The 16392-nt window shown below is 52.8% G+C and overlaps 1 pseudogene; it reads right to left on the bottom strand.

The window, feature by feature from the left end:
* Positions 1-1589: 1589 nt before the first annotated feature.
* Positions 1590-16086, bottom strand: LOC134509194 (olfactory receptor 10AG1-like; annotated as a pseudogene).
* Between the last annotated feature and the right edge of the window lie 306 nt (positions 16087-16392).

The following is a 16392-nucleotide window of genomic DNA, read 5'->3' as shown; positions in this document are numbered from 1 at the left end:
ATTGTCTGTCCACCATGTGGACTTGTGTATGTTCAGGTTCCTCAGGTGGCGGAATGCTCAGTGTTAATCTGCCTTTGACCCCGATCTGTGCATTCTTGGCTCCAGACCTGGAATCCAGCTCCTGTCCGTCATTGAGTCCAGTCTGGGACTTCCCCAGTGCCTGACAGTGACATCATCCTTGGAGCTTGATAAAGTTTTTCTAGATATTGTATCTATTTCATTATTTCCTTTTTATTTTATTACGAGTATTTCATTAAAGTAGATTAGTTCCTTCTAAACTCATAAATCTCTTTCTTTCCTTCCTCTCCTCGGAGTGAGAGCTGGGGGAGAGCATCTGTCGTCCGTCATTGGCCAACTCGGCCTAAACCAGGACAATACGGAAACACACTTCAGTGCTGCATGTGCATTTGGGCTAAAAACCCCCACTGGGCTAGTTTTTCAGAGACAGTTGCAGAGTGGCAAAGCAGATTCGGCACATAAATGCTTGTTTTTGCTGGGATAGAGTTGATTTTCTTCACAGTAGCTGGTATGGGGCTGTGTTTTGGATTTGTGCTGGAAACAGTGTTGATAAGACAGAGATGTTTCCATTATTGCTGAGCAGCGCTTACACAGCACCATGGCCTTTTCTGCTCCTCACACCACCCCACCAGCAAGTAGGCTGGGAGTGCACGAGAAGTTGGGAGGGGACACAGCTGGGACGGTGGACCCCGACCAAAGGGATATCCCGTACCATGTAGCATCATGCTCAACCATATAAATCTGGGGGAAGAAGAAGGAAGGGAGGGATGTTTGGAGTTACGGCATTTTGTCTTCCCAAGTAACCATTACGTGGTATGGAGCCCTGCCTTCCTGGAGGTGGCCGAACACCTGCCTGCCGATGGGAAGTAGTGAATTAATTCCTTGTTTTGCTTCGCTTAAGTGTGCGGCTTTTGCTTTACCAATTAAATTGCTTGATCTCAGCCCCGGAGTTTGATCACTTTTACCCTTCTGATTCTCTCTCCCATCCCACTGGCGGGAAGTGAGTGAGCGACTGTGTAGTGCTTAGTTGCCGGCTGGTGTTAAACCACAACAAACAGAAACTTTACCATTCTCTGGGACCCCATTCCAGTGCTGGACTGTCCTCCTGGTGACCTTTTTATCTTTTATTTTTATGTCAGGTTAGTCAAGAATTACACAACTCAGAGCAAGACATCATAGCAGGGGGAGATGCTTTGAAGCCCTTCATATCTTTGAACACTTTTAAGGCGATTCCATGCAGGGATGCTATAGAAGATAGCCCGTGGGGTCTAGCAAGCGATTTCTCAAACGTGAGGCTGGTCGTCTCTTCACCACTTGTCTCACTTTCTGGGCATCAATGGCTACTGACCATGCTTTGACTATTTCCCTTTAACATTATTTGGTCAGACACAGCTTGAAGTAGCTGTTTGCATTAAACTACTCAGAGGTGCTGAAGATGCTCTAGAGTACAAAGGTATCAAGGTGGGACACAACATAGGAGGAATGCCTCAGGACACCTTTCCCCTTCTTGAGGAGGATGAAAGCCAGGCCGGACACATGGTTTTGTTTCAGCAGGTATGAGATGCCTTTCTTCAGGCAACCATGTAGCCCAGTGGGACTTTTTGGGGACTATTTGAGAGGATTTTACGTACTCTGTAGTACCACTTTGTCCGTAGGAGTGTCTTCAAGGCAATTCTCACTTCCTTATTCCTCAGGCTATAGATGACAGGGTTAAACACTGGGGTAAAAATTGTGTAAAACAGGGCAAGGTATTTGTCGGTGTCTACGGAATCCCTTGACCGTTGCTTTAAGTAGACGACTGTGGCCGAGCCATAGAAGAGTGTCACCACCACGAGCTGTGAGGAACAGGTGGAAAAGGCTTTGTATCTGTGCAGAACTGAAGGTATTTTCAGAAATGCCCTGATAATTTTAATGTAAGAAATAACTATTAAGGAGAAGGGAAAGATTGCAAATACCAGGATGATGGTGTACAGTGTCACTTGGTTCCAGAACGTGTCTGCACAGGCCAGCTCCAGCAGAGGGGGGACATCACAAAAAAAGCGATGAAGGTCATGGGATGCACAGAGGGCAAAGTGAACACCTGGTAGGTCTGTCCTACTTGCACTGGTACGACAGCCACCCACGACCCCACCACCAGTCTGATGCAGAGACCCCTCCTCATGATGAGGGGGTAGTGCAGGGGGTCACAGATGGCTATGTAGCGGTCATAGGCCATGACAGCCAGGAGAAGGCACTTGATGCTGCCCAGCAACACCAGGAAATACAGCTGGGCAGCACAGCCAATGAAGGAGGTCCTGCCATCCTCCAGCAGGAAAACCACCAGCATTTTTGGCAGAGTGACTGATGTGTAGCAGATCTCCAGGAAGGACAAGTTCCTCAGGAAGAAATACATGGGGCTGTGGAGGCTTGAGTCCACTACTGTGATGAGTGCAATCAGGCTGTTCCCTGTGAGGACCATGAGGTAGATGACCAGGAATACTGTGAAGCACAAGCCCTGCAGGCTGGAGTGGTCAGAAAATCCCAGAAGAATGAATCCAGATCCACCGGTGTGATTCTCCAGGCCTTTTCTTTGGGGCATTTTTCCTGCACAGAGCGATTCAAACAACAGGCTCTCAGAGGATGCTGGTGGCCTGTCCACCATCACAGACACTTCAAGCCTAGAGAAAGACTACAAACATCAGCATACACGCGATTGCAGGATTAGGAGAGGTCGACCAAGATAGGCATGAATGTTTGGAAATCTAACGTGGGTCGCTTGCGGAGGGGAGGTTTGTAGAGAGAGAGAACAGAGTCCTTGAGCCTGAATAACTGGGGGTTTTATTGTCATATGGGTAAAAGAAACTTGACTTTCTCTTTTAGAGGTGATTTTATTAAATAGAGTACCTATTGAAAGATGAGAGAAAAGGAAGAAAAGAGACAAATACTAGTGCCTTTAAGGACAGCCTTACTTACGTTCCTTGTCCAGATCTCATCAGAGGTGCATTTAATGTAAGAACATTAAGAAGGAATAGGGTTAAAAGGGGGGAAGGATGAAAAAGGGGAAGACAAAGAAAGGCAAGGCTAGGCAAGGAGAGGCAAACAAGCCAAAGCAAGGCAAGGTATGACTTGATGCTTAGACCTTAGTGAGAGAGATTAATCCCAGCTCTCCTCACATGGGAGAGCTCATCCCCTGATGCTGCGTCCACACACAAAGATCTGGGAGACTATCTTAGATCTGAATCATCAGTTTTTGCCTAGTGAAGGGTGAATCCCGTCAGAAGTAACACAGGCTTCTCTCTGCCAAAGAATCCAGTGACACTGATGCATCCATGGCACATTTAAACAAGACAGAGAAGCAGCAGGTTATGCTTAAATTACCAGTTTTCAGGGTGCTAAAAGACATTTTTGTGCAAGCAAGAAAACTGCTTTATGCAGGTTTCAATCATACGGAGAAGAAAGTGATTAAAAGCGTGTGATATCTCCATGACACCCGTTTTTCCCGCACAGGTCAGGCATCTATAACTTTTGAATAAGTCCCGAATCATTCAGGGTTCCCAAACCTGCTGCTCTGTCGCTTGGATTTCTGACAGCTTACAAATGCAGCCGAGGGCCCATTCGCTCTGATCCCAACCCTGCAAGCCCTCACAGAAGCAGAGCAGTGCTCTTGCTGCCTGGGGAGCTCAGCCCTCCCTTCACATTGCCCCCCTTCCCAGAGCAGAAGGGCTTCTTGCTGGGCACACCTGAAGGGTGTCAGCTACAATCTAGCAGCACCACAACAGCAGGTGGCTTCTTATGGAGAAGGGACTCAGCTGAGAGATGTTTAAGAATCTCAGTTTGAGGTGGGGTCAAGTGGTCATTGCATGAGGAATATGCCATCTGCAGCCTGGATATCTAGGTAACTCAGCTCTTGTCAGAGTCAATGGAGAAACAAGGAACACAGTATATGAGAACTGAAAAACAGCTCATCTGACCCAAGGGTCTGACTTGGGTGACACACAGTGGTGCGTCCAGATCATGAGGAAGCGAAAGGCGACTGCTCGGGCCTTGAGACAGCACTGACAAGGTGATACCAGCTTGTCTGTCCATCCCAGTTGTGCTCCCACTATGCTCAAGTTTGTTTCTTTTGTGACAAACTTACCATGGTAATCATTGCCTGATAGGATGATACAGATTTCATTACACACGTGCTGTTGGGTTAAGATAAGTGTTAGGTCAGGGTTAGTTAAGGTTCATGTTCACTCTTAAATTAGAGCTAGAGTTCACGTGGTTTAGGGTTAGATTTCAAATAGGTTGGGGTTTGGTTAGGGTAAGGGTAAGGTTGGGGTGCGGGTTACAGTTAGAGTCGAGGGTTATGACCTGGGGTTGGGGTAGAGCTAGGGTCAGGCAATGATTAGGGTTAGGATTAAGATAAGGTCAGGGTTATGTTCAGAGCAGGGTTAGGTTACGGTTCGGGCAGGGTAGGGTTAGGGTTAGACACCTGCTGGACAGTGTGCGTCTTGCTGTGCTCCTCTTCCAGTGCATGCCACGGTCATTAAAATCCCCAATAAGACCTGGCAATTCTTTGGGTTTCTTGAATAAGCCTTTCTCCGCTTCCTTATCCTGATTGCAGGTGCTTTGTCTCCCACACTAAGAGGCCTCTCCTCTGATCCTCACCCACAAAGGACTCACCCAACCTCTTGCACATCCCATAGAGGAGCTCCATAAGAAAAGACAGCAGGAAAAGATGAAGAGTTCACCAATCCCAGTTTCAGCATTGAGACAGCCAAAACTCAGGGGAGGTCTTGTAGGAGCAACCTCCTGTAAATCCACCCCCATCATACTCGTCTTCCTCCCCTTTTATGTTTGCCGAATTAGCACAGCCCGCCCCACTCATTATGGGGTAGTTCCATCTCAGATGTCTCCTCCTCCTGGCTGATGTGTAGCATCATTTGGGTGGGGAGAGAACTATAGTCATACATGTTTAGCATGATCTCTATAAACTTCATTATCATATGCAGGGGTGTGCGTGCTTTCATATGTATTTCATGGATAATGAAGCAAAGGTCACTTCTCAGACACAATGGCCTTGAGAACTGAGAACTAGCAAGCTCACCACACGAGTGGCAGAGCTATCTTGTCTTCACAAGACGGTTCTCCCACACTTTCTGGTGCTAGAACTGTGAGCCTTATCAGTTCTTTGAAGGCCAGGCCTGCATTATTTATTTCCTTGCGAGTGTTGGAGGCTTTCCATTGAAAGCTTAGAGGGCCTTCTGCCCCTTGTCAGGGAATTTACAGTCTGTCTCTTACAACTAGCAGCCGGAGCTTTCCCAGCACTCCTCGCCATTTCTTCCACCAGTATCAAAACTCTGTGGTAGTACATGGGACTCCAGCTCCTCCGCTCTGTGCCCCAGGCTGAGGGTGTTGGTGCACTTTTGGTGCACTGCATCACTTCGGCTGGAGCACTGGGGCCACGCTCAGCCTTGTCACTAAGTACCAAGTCCCCAAGACCCAGTATGTGCAATGCTTTGCTTGAGATCAGAGACATGCTGGAGTGGACGGAGGGCAGCAATGTGAAAGCACCAAAAGTGAAAATCCTGTTCACCCAGAGGCCAGAAAAGCAGGGCTGGGCTCTGTAGCCCTGCCAGGAAAAGGCTTTGATGCTCCCAAAGAGCTGTGCTGGAGGGAAAGTTGATCTCCAGGAGGACAAGGTGCTGCTGAAAATGTCCTTGGGTGTGGAGATGCTGTGATTGAGGAGCACTGTGACAATCAGTCGCCTCTTCCTTGGTTATATCACCGAGGGGCTCAGCAAAGGATTGTTGGAAGAAGACCCAGCAGAGTCTGGGAACAGCCAACCGAGTTGAGCCCTCCGTGTGATGGGCTTCTTGTTCATGACCTGGTCTGCGTCAACTGGGTGGAGATGGGTCAGACTGGGCCTCACTGCAGTGGTGGGTTTCGGTTGCTGATGGACAGAAACCAAACCTGCCTGGGCTGCCACATAGGCTTGCCCAAAGGAACCAAATCTGGCCGCGGTGCTCTCTGGGGTGTCTGTCATGCATCTGCTCTGATCAGGAATGGCTTTCCCGTAGGTGCTGTGCTGTCCCTGCCAGCAACCTGCAGTTGTTCTGGGGGGCGCTGGCATCTCAGGTGGCACAACAAGCCGAATATGGCCACTGAGGAGCTGTCCTGAATTAGGTTGAGCAATGGGGGAATGTCCACGAGACACCTGCCACTACAGTCAGCAGAGATCTAGGAAATACACCTGGTGGAGAAGAGAAAGAGAGGGACTTAGCTGCATTTGGTCAGATGACCACCTCTGTAGGTGCTGTGGATGTAGGGAATATTGAAGGTTTTATCTGTCCAAAATGTAACATCTACTTTCATTTCCATCTACCAAAGAAATTCCTCACCAGGCTCCATGATGTTGCCCCCAGATGCTGCCTTGTGTCTCAGCATTGCTGCATTAGGGCTTGCAGTCACCTGCACATATCCTGGGCAAACTCTGGTGTCACCTCAAATGTCACCAGGTGTTCCCACCTGAACAACTCCCTCACTCTCCATTAATTAGCAAGGGAGTGGACACAAACAGCTCACTTGCAGGTGCTCATCTTGTGCACGCCTGAACGGAGGCAAGAAGAATCCCACCTCCTGCAGGTTTGTGGCAGGCACGGGAGGGAGCTGAGTCCCCTTCTGGCCCCAGGGCTACAGAGCCGGGATGAGATGCCTTGATTGACTCGGCTGAATTCCTTCCCTCAGCAGGAGGGATAAAGGCGATTACTCCCTATCCCTGTCTGGGTGTCCTGACAAATGATGGGATGAGAAAATAGGATTCTTGAGACTCACTGTTTTCCTGATACACGAAATGACAGCGCAGGAAGGAAGAGCCTCTCCCCAGCTTAGTGATTGCTTCATCCTGTTTCCTAGCAGGTTCCCTGGAGCCCCAGGGACACCTGGAGGGATCCCCGAGGGGGCAGAGAAAGGGCTGCCTTGGGCTGGTCCTCTGCTGCTGAGCTGGGCTGGGCTCCTGGCATGGAGCGTAGGATGGGCTCTGGGAGCAGGGCTGGGCTCCTGGCATCCAGCGCGTAGGATGGGCTCTGGGAGCAGGGACAGGGAGGAGACCTGGGCACAGAGAAGCAGCTCCTGGCAGGGGCAGCTCCAGGCAGCAGAGAGCCACGCCAGCCGGCTGCATCCCTCTCTGCTCCGCTGCACAGGGAAAGAGAAACCAGATGGGAGAAACCGACTTTGAAACTGGTTCCTTCCCCAAACAGTAACAATAGTCCATTTTCTTCTTCAAGGACATTGTCAGGGGGACCATTGTCCAATGGAGGTGTAAGCACAGGACACTTGGGTGGTGCCCGGCAGGTCACTGGTGAGCAGAGCAGCTCTCCTGACTCTGCACTAGGGCACAGAGAGCCCTTTTGTCCCTCAGGGCTCAGCAGTGTTCAGGCGAAAGGCAATGGGAAAAAGAAGGATTTCTGCCCCTGCAAGGAAAGTGCCCTCAGTAGCACAAACCTGATCTCCAAAAAGGAGCTGAACGAAATTATTACAAAGGAGAAGTCATCGCGGGGAGATTTTTGGGGAAAAAAAGAATGGGATTGGCTCAGTCTGCCTGAATTTGTCAATGTCTTCTCTTTCAACAGTCCCCCACACTGAAGGTGAACAAATGTCCAATGGCAGCTCCATCACCCAGTTCCTCCTCCTGCCATTGGCAGACACACGGGAGCTGCAGCTCTTGCACTTCGGGCTCTTCCTGGGCATCTACCTGGCTGCCCTCCTGGCCAACGGCCTCATCATCACCACCATCGCCTGTGACCACCGCCTCCACACCCCCATGTACTTCTTCCTCCTCAGCCTTGCCCTCCTTGACCTGGGCTCCATCTCCACCACTGTCCCCAAAGCCATGGCCAATTCCCTTTGGGACACTGGAGCCATCTCCTACACAGGATGTGCTTCACAGGTATTTTTTTTTCTTTTTCTGTGCTGTAGCAGAGGTTTATCTTCTCACTGTCATGTCCTATGACCGCTACGTTGCCATCTGCAAAGCCCTGCACTACGGGACCCTCCTGGGCAGCAGAGCTTGTGTCCACATGGCAGCAGCTGCCTGGGGCAGTGGGTTTCTCACTGCTCTCCTGCACACGGCCAGTACATTTTCCCTGCCCCTCTGCCAGGGCAATGCTGTGGGCCAGTTCTTCTGTGAAGTCCCCCAAATCCTCAAGCTCTCCTGCTCAGATGCCTACCTCAGGGAATTTGGGCTTATTGTGGTCAGTGCCTTATTCTCTTTTGGTTGTTTTGTTTTCATTGTGCTGTCCTACGTGCAGATCTTCAGGGCCGTGCTGAGGATCCCCTCTGAGCAGGGACGGCACAAAGCCTTTTCCATGTGCCTCCCTCACCTGGCCGTGGTCTCCCTCTTTCTCAGCGCTGCCATGTTTGCCTCCCTGAAGCCTTCCTCCATCTCCTCCCCATCTCTGGAACTGGTGGTGGCAGTGCTGTACTCAGTGGTGCCTCCAGCAGTGAACACCCTCATCTACAGCATGAGGAAGCAGGAGTTCAAGGATGCATTGCGGAAATTGATGACCAGATGATTTTCAAAAGCAATAAAATTTGTCTTCTGCAAATCACTCATAACGTAACTCATTAGAGGCCAAGTCCATCTCCTGTAGGTTTGTTGGGTATGGTTGTGGTTTTGGGGTTTTTTTGCTTTGCTTTACTTCTTATACTGATGGCCACAAAGAAATTTTGTCATTTGTGCTGTTCCTAATGATGCATCTTTCCAAATTTGTGAGGCCTGCAGACTATGTAAATGAGGCCCTGTGCTCTCTGTCTATTTGAAAGAAATAAAGAACTTTCCAGTGACTTGTTTGCTCAAAATCCTTCCTATGAAGCCCTCTCTGGAGCCGTAAGGCAATGCCTGTGTGCAGAGGCGAAGGGGAAAGAAGAGGAGAGAGGAGAGGGAGGAAGAGGAGGGAGAACCAGCCTTGGTCTTCTCCGAGCTGCTTTCTTTCCGTTTCCACATTTTCCATTCTGATCCTTTGCCTTCTTGGAAGGCCCGATTGCTCTGGCAGCTCTCTCACACTGCTGATGGTGTGGCGGCCCTGTGAGCACAGGCAGGGGCAGGGACTGGTCAATTCTCTGACAGAGCTGGCCTCCCTAACAGCAGGGAATGTCCTCAGGGCAGTGCCTGAAGGTCCTCAGGCAAAAAGACGTTTGGAAGGGCTTCTCCAAGAGTTGCTGTCAAGAATACGCCCAGGGAAGTTCCCCACAAATGACACCACCAGTGTAGAACTTAATTGCGTAAAGTGTGCAGGGTGGGGACAAGCAGCAGCTCCCTTGCTCAGCCAGGGCTCCTGGGCAGGACGTGAAGGACCAGCAGAGCAGGTTCTGGTCAGGTCCTGTGTGTGCTGGACACCCCAGGGAAGCTGCCACAGGGCAATGGCCACACACCTGGCTAATAACAACCACAGGCATGAGCATGATGTGCGTGTGGTGAGATTAACCTGAGTGAGCACAAACACCATCAGCTGTTGCTGGGGCCTCCATGAAGGCCTGTGGGACAGACAGTGGCTGGAGGTCACTTCACTCGGAGAGTAACGTCCCCTGGGAAACCCCCTGAATGCAGCCCTGGGGTGGGCTTCCTTGACCCCAGGTCCCTGTGTCCATTCCTCACGCCGTGGGGCACCTCAGAGAGGTGCCGAGCAGGGAGACACAGCGTGGGGCTGAGGTGCTGCCGGCCTCCGGGAGTGGCAACAGGAGGCCATGGAGTCTGCTGCGGGGCCTCTGCCCGTGCCAGGGAAGGACTCGTGTCTCTGAACAGCCCTGCCAGAGCCCTGATAGTGCTGGGTGTGCCTCCAGGAACAGCCTGTGTGCTACCTCACCCTCCCCTCTCTTCATGGCCTGTCCCTTTTATTACACAGTGTGACAGAAGCGCCTCTGTGGGGCATCTCACCTGTGCAGTCAGAAAGGGTTCTGCAGGCATGAGTGGCATCGCCCTCTAGAAGATGGCATTTCTCACCTTTCACAAAGCACAGACCATGTCTAGGGAGTAGGAATGTAGCCGGAGGCACACACCCTCCATGTTTCACCTCTCTGAACGTCTATCACAGGTTTTTTTTAAGCACCTAACAGGGAAGCAAATGCCCTAAGTAATAGATGTCCTCAACCTTCAGAAAAAGTCTCTTCCTCCTCTCTTTCTCATGACCTACCCCATCACTGGGGTTGGGAACACCCTCCTCGTCATGTTGATGCTGCTGGAAAACTTGGAAACCTGCTCCAGCTCCAGCATCCTGACTGTCCCCCGACTGGGGACAGCACAATCTCTGCTCACAGCAATGGTTAGTGCTCTTTCCTGCACCTTTGGCGTGTACGCAGTGTTTCCTGCTGATGGCCACATCCTACGAGGAGTACTGGGCTGTATGCCGCCCCCTGCTCTCTGCAAGGCTCGTGAACTGGAAGGGTTGTCTCCAGAAGAAGGCTGCACCTTGGCTAGGGGGATTCTGTCATCTACAGCAATCATTTCCTTCTTGTCCCAGGTACATGTTGTGTTCCCCACGTACTGGACCACTTCTTCTTGTGCGGGTGAAACACTGAAACAGGTCTCCTGGAGAGGTTGTATGTACCCAGTCTCTGGAGACATTCAAGGTCAGCTGGGACAGGGCTCTGAGCAACCTGTCTCATTGGAGATGTCCCTGTTCACTGCAAGGGGGGTTGGACAAGATGACCTTTAAAGGTCCCTTAAAACCCAAGCCTGTTTATGACTCTATGATTCGGTGGGTTTGCACCAATGCTGAAACTCTCCTGACGTGAAACCATGACACTCATGGACTTTGTTTTCATGACCTGCTTTTTAGACCCATTCTTGCCGTTCCTGTTCATGCTGGTATCCTGTGAGTGCATCAGAGCTGCACTTGGGGGCAGCCCTCCTGCCCAGCAGGGGCAGGCAGAAGGCCTTCTCCACCGGTTCCTCTCATCTCCCTGGAGCCACTCCTTTCTGCGGCACCCTCCTCACTGTCAGTGGGATGCCCAGAACAGCCCTCTGGAGAGAGTTTAACAAAGCCCTCTTTCAACACGCACCTCACCCCTGCTCAATCCTCTCATCTCCAGCCTGAGGAGAAGAAAGGATTGGGGGTCGGGAGGAACTGACAAAAACAGCTTAGGAAAGCTGTCAGCTGCAGAGAGATGCCGTTGGAGTTGTGGGCTTGTTGGAAGAAATCCCTTATGGTTCTCTTTTGAAGTGGCCCCAAGGGCCTGGACAGGTTAGAATTGTGTCCTGGGCACTCCTCTGGCAGCGTGTCATAGTGAGAAGGCTGTTGGTGTCAGGGAGATGGAGAAGGCTGGCCAGTGTCATTGTGACACCTCTTTCCAACACCTTGGAAAGGCCAGAGCTGTCAGAGAGGTTCCTGGGGCCTTGGAGAAGGCAGACAGTTTTCAAAAAGGCAGGAAGGAGGACGGGGATGATCACAGACTGGTCAGCCTCACCAGGGAAGGTGATATGACAAGTCCTCCTGCAGCCATCTGCAGGCATTTGAAGGACAAGAAAGGGATCGCAGAAGACATGTGGGAGGGAAAAGAAGGGGATGTTGTGTACCCGGACTTTAGCAAGGCCTTTGACGTGGTCTTCTGTAGTCTCCTTAGAGTCAGCTTGTTGCCAGCCGGGCTGAAGAAGTGGACGATGTGGTGGGTGGGAAGCTGGCTGATTGCTGAGGAGAGATGTCATCTGTGCTACAAAGTCCTCCTGGCGGCCAATTCCTGTGGCATCCTTCAAAGACCAGCCCTTGACAAGAAGTAGGGAACATTTTTATTATCCCTCTGGATGGTGGGAGAAAATGCACTTTCCCCTCCTTTGTGGATGATGCCAAGTTGTGGGGAGCCCTTGCAGAATCTCACCTAGTTAGCACTCTTGGTAGCAGGAGAGTTGGGCAAGATGACTGTGGTGGGTTACACATGGCTGGCCATCAGGTGCACACCAAGCCATGGGAGGTTCTCACCGCTCCTCCTCAGCATGACAAAGGGAGAAAAGAAGGTGAAAACACTCATGGGTAAAGATAAAAGTAGCTTGACAGAGGGGGACAGTCTGTGTGTGTGAGGACAAAAAAAAAAAGAAGCAAGCGAAAAGCAAAGGCCACACACAGAAGGAGAGGAAAACCAGATGCGATTGTTTCCTCTACTTCCTGTCAGGAGACAATATCAGCTACCTCCTGGGAGGCAACGATTCTATACATATAGCAGTCTCTTTGGAAGACAAATGTGTTAATTACGAATATCATGCCCTTCCCCGTCCTTTCTCTCAGCTTTTCTTGCTGAGCATGATGTCATATGGCACGGAATATCCCTTTGGTCAATTCAGGGCCCAGCCCAACCACTTGCCCACCCCGAGTGTACTACCTTCAGAGGGGGTGGGAGAGACAGCCTTCACGTGGTGCGAGCACTGCTCAGCGATAGCCAAAACATTGGTGCAGGACCAACACCCTTCTAGGCACGAGTAGGAAGCGCAGCAGTGTAGGGGCTGCTATGGAGAAAGTTAACTCCCTCCCAGCCAGACCCAGGACAACGCTGTTCAGGGGTCTCTTCCAACCTGCGCCGTCCTAGGATTCGAGGAATCTTTTCCTTGGAGAGCTCTTTGAAGACAGAACAGACGGAGGAAGAAGAAGAAACAGGCAGAAGGTGAGATACAAAATGCACCAGTATAAATACAGCAGCTCCTCTGAGGAACGTTTCTCCCCTCAAACCGTTGGCAGGAAATCTGTGAGATAAATTTGATGAGAGAAGCTCCCTTTTATCTGCTCAGGGACTGGGCCACAAGGAGGGTGATGGGTGGGTACGGGGTCATGGGGTCAATTGTGTCTCAGGAACTCATCCAGGAGGAAGGCAATGGCGGTGAAGGGGCTGTGAGGTCACTTCTGCCTCTGGAGGGGACAGGCTACAGCAGGAATGTGGCTGGGAAAGGGACTGTGAGGTCCCTTCTTTCTGAGAGAGCTGACAAGTCAGCCCTTGGCTCGTGGCTGGGCTCTGTGCTTTTAAGCTCACATCTGCCAGTGTCTCTGACAGGCCGGCAGAAGGCCCCTTGGTGGCACATTGACTGGGAGATGCCCTCTGCCGAAGGACCCAGGCTCACTCCAGCAAGGGGACTTATATTTTGGGTCTCATGTCTCTTCTACATTAGTACGTGAAGGGACAGCAGCAGGCACGCAGCTTGGTCATGTCTATACAAGAAGCTGAAAGGCTGGCAGCCTTGGGACATCACGGTGAGCCTGCTTCTGTCTGGTCTGGTGAAAGGCCACCAGAAGGCTGATGGGCTGGGATGGCTGCTTGAAGGTTGTTTCCCAGCTGGTGGAGCTTTCCTTGGAGGTTGGGAACTGCAGGAGAGGGAAACACTGCCACACAGTGCAGCTTGGAAGGTGGAGAGTGGCCATGAGGAAGCAGAAATATCACTCCAAGGGTAGGGCTGTGGTACGAGAAGTCATGCAGAAGGAGTCTGAGTCCATGTCTTTGTGTGTCATGGAACAAAGTGTGAGGGTGGACAGACGTCGGTGAGTGTCTGGAACTGCCAGGGTGAGAGCAAGGTGGGGAAGCGACATGGGTGTCTCCAGCCGGCAGGGAAAAAGAAGCAGCTGTGGGAGAGCGTAGGACACACTGTGGTGGAGATGGCAAAGGGCGCTGGCAAGGCTGGAAGTCACCAAGAGAACCCAAGTCTTTGTCCCCTTGGGCACAGCAATGACACCTCTGCCACCAAGGCCTGTGAGGAGACATGTTGTCCTGAGGCACTGAGGGGGCCTCCTGGCCTCCTTGCACACCCCCAGCGCTGCTGGAATGGTGACTTCAGACATGGTCGGTTTAGTTAGGAGATGTGGAAATTCATGAAAGATGAGGGAGATTAAATGCACGGTCTGAGAGGGAGCACTGAAAAAATGCAAATCAAGTTCTGCTGGTTTGGAAGGTCAATAGCTCTCCGCTTGCCATTCATGCACGTCCAGAAATCTCTTTATTTTCATCGCATGGGAAAACACTGATGACGTCCCCCAGGGATGTCATTGGCTGCCTGCAGCTGAGGCTGCAGTTGAAGGATCAGGAAAAGGTAAAGCGGCTGGAGAAGGACAGAAAGGGCATCCATCTGGAAGCTGCCCCCAGCCGGAGACAAGAGGCCGCCGGCCCCTGCGGGTGAGGAAGGGTCCCTGCGAGCAGTCCTCAGCAGGCCAGCTGGCCACCACACACCGCAGGGTCTGTATGTGGAACCAAAGGTGCGGCACGGCCGTGCAGTGTGTGTGCGGGTGTGTGAGGCTGTGTGTCTGGGAAGCTTGACCATCGTAAGAGCTGAGAGAGGCAGAGACAGAAGCGTCTGAACTGTAACATTCTCCTGGCGGCACCAAGAGTGGGAACTGCGTTGAGTCCTGGGGCTGGGGGCCGTGTCACCCCTCTGCTGCGTGCAGGTCCCTCCCCATGCCTGTGCCCCCACAGCCTTTGCCTCACTGGTCTTGCTTTTTTGCTTGCCTGTGCCTCTCTTCGGGCTGTTCTTGTATCCTGCTCCCTGCCCCTGCTCTAGTTTCCAAGCCCCTCTCTTTCTCTGCCGTTCTTCCTGTCCCTTTTGTGTTTCCCCTTGCTCTCCCTCTGTCCCGCTCCCTGCTCCTCTTTTTCTCTTCCTCTGTCTCTGTCCTGAAGCACATTGCTGGTTTTCCCTCTGGAATCTTGGGGGGGTTCCTCATATCCTGGGGTGAAGAGGTGGAGGGGCAGCTCTACGTGTGGGGCAGGGGCTGTATTAACCCCCCCACCTCCCGCTGCACGAATGGCCGCAGGTAGAAGCAATGTGAAACAAACATCAAACCTTTAATGACTTAAGAAGGAAAGCGAGACGTGGTAGAGGGCTGGGGCTGGAGTGGCTGGGTGCGGGTCGCATGCCACAGGGATTTGTGCTCCCCACCTTCCCTATCAACCCATCAACAGTGGTCGGGGGGGTGTGGGGCACTTTGCTCATCCCCCAGGGTTCGGGATTGCCTGGTGGGCACGTTGTTGCCATGGCATGCCCTCCTCTTGCTGCTGCCCACGTGCTGCCTGCTGCTACCAGCTGCAGCACCGTCCCCCATCAGCTTTCCCTCACCCAGGGTTTTTGAGTGTTTGACCACCTGGCACACCACCATCTTCTTTCTCTTCTTGGGTGGGATATTGTCCCGTGAGGAGGTCTCTTCCATTCTTGGGGTGCCCTCTGGCACGGGGCGCTTCACCTGCTTTCTGCCCGCCTTCCCCGATCTGGGCACTACCCAGTGGGGGACGATGCCCGGCGGCAGCGGCAAGCGGCTCAAAAGCACCTGGGGCTGCCTGTGCAGTGCCTCCTCCACCAGCTGGGCCTTGCGGGGCGGATGGTGCTGGGGGGCAGCTGTGGAGTTCAGCAGAGGACTCTCTGGAGGACCCTCTGGACGATCCTTCACGGGACTCTCCATGGGACTGTCCCCACAAGTCTCTACAGGACAAAGTGGCAGCCAGGTGGGGAGGACCGTTCCCACCCCACCCTGTGTCCCCTTGGGGTCCAGCAAGGGGGACGTTGCCACCCCTAAGAAGGGGTAGGCCTCTCCCAGCATCGCCACCACTTGCTCCTCAGGGCAGTCACCCTCTGCCCCGTACTCGGAGAATTGGCAGGGCTGGTTGGGGAAGGCAGTGCTGGTGAGACCGGTGGAGATGTCGAGGGCATCGGGGACGGTGTCCTCGCCCTCCAGGGTGTCGAGCCAGGCGAGCATGTCGGTGATGTCCACGTTGAACTCCTGAAAGTGCTCGTGCTCATCCTGAAAGTGCAGGTTGTCCCCTGCCAGCTCGGGAAAGGCCTCGGCAAAGCTGTGTGGCCCCAGCTCAGGCAGGACCGGGGGCTTCTCCAGGGTGTCCAGGATGGTCACCCCTGCTGACAGAGCAATCAAAACCAGCCAGACCCTGTGGCAATGCAAGATTTCCTGGGCATGGGATGGCCACCCACGGGCTCTGCCATCCCCCCCAAAACTCACCTTTGGACTTTTTTCTGGTGTCGGGGCCGCTGCCCTTGATGACCACCACGTCATTCTCAGAGGCCTCCAGCGCCTTCTTGATGCTGGTGCTCAGGGTGTGGGCCATAGGAAGGCCCTGCCCCCAATGCTGAGCCATGGTGGACAGGGGTTCCTGGTGGGCCACGGCCCATGGCCCCAACCCCATGGGCTGGTGGGGCACCAGGAGCCCTGTCACCACCTGCTGTCCCCAGCTGCAGGGACGAGGACAGGGAGCAGCCACAGGGGGAAGTGGCACCCCGTGGGGGATGTGCCCCAGCTGCCCTAGGACACCCAGGGGCCCTGGCACCCCCTGCCAGATGCTGGCCTGCGCCAGCTGGTGGGTGCTGGGCTGGGCCTGGGCAGGCTTGGAGTGCCCCGGCTGCACGCTGGCAGTGACCGGTGACAGCGTGGCGGGGGCGGTGAG

This window comes from Chroicocephalus ridibundus, unplaced genomic scaffold (genome assembly GCF_963924245.1).
Source record: "Chroicocephalus ridibundus unplaced genomic scaffold, bChrRid1.1 SCAFFOLD_84, whole genome shotgun sequence".
Classification (NCBI taxonomy): Eukaryota; Metazoa; Chordata; class Aves; order Charadriiformes; family Laridae; genus Chroicocephalus; species Chroicocephalus ridibundus.
The sequence above is the reverse complement of the archived record's forward strand: the minus strand, read 5'-3'. Positions and strand labels throughout refer to the sequence as shown.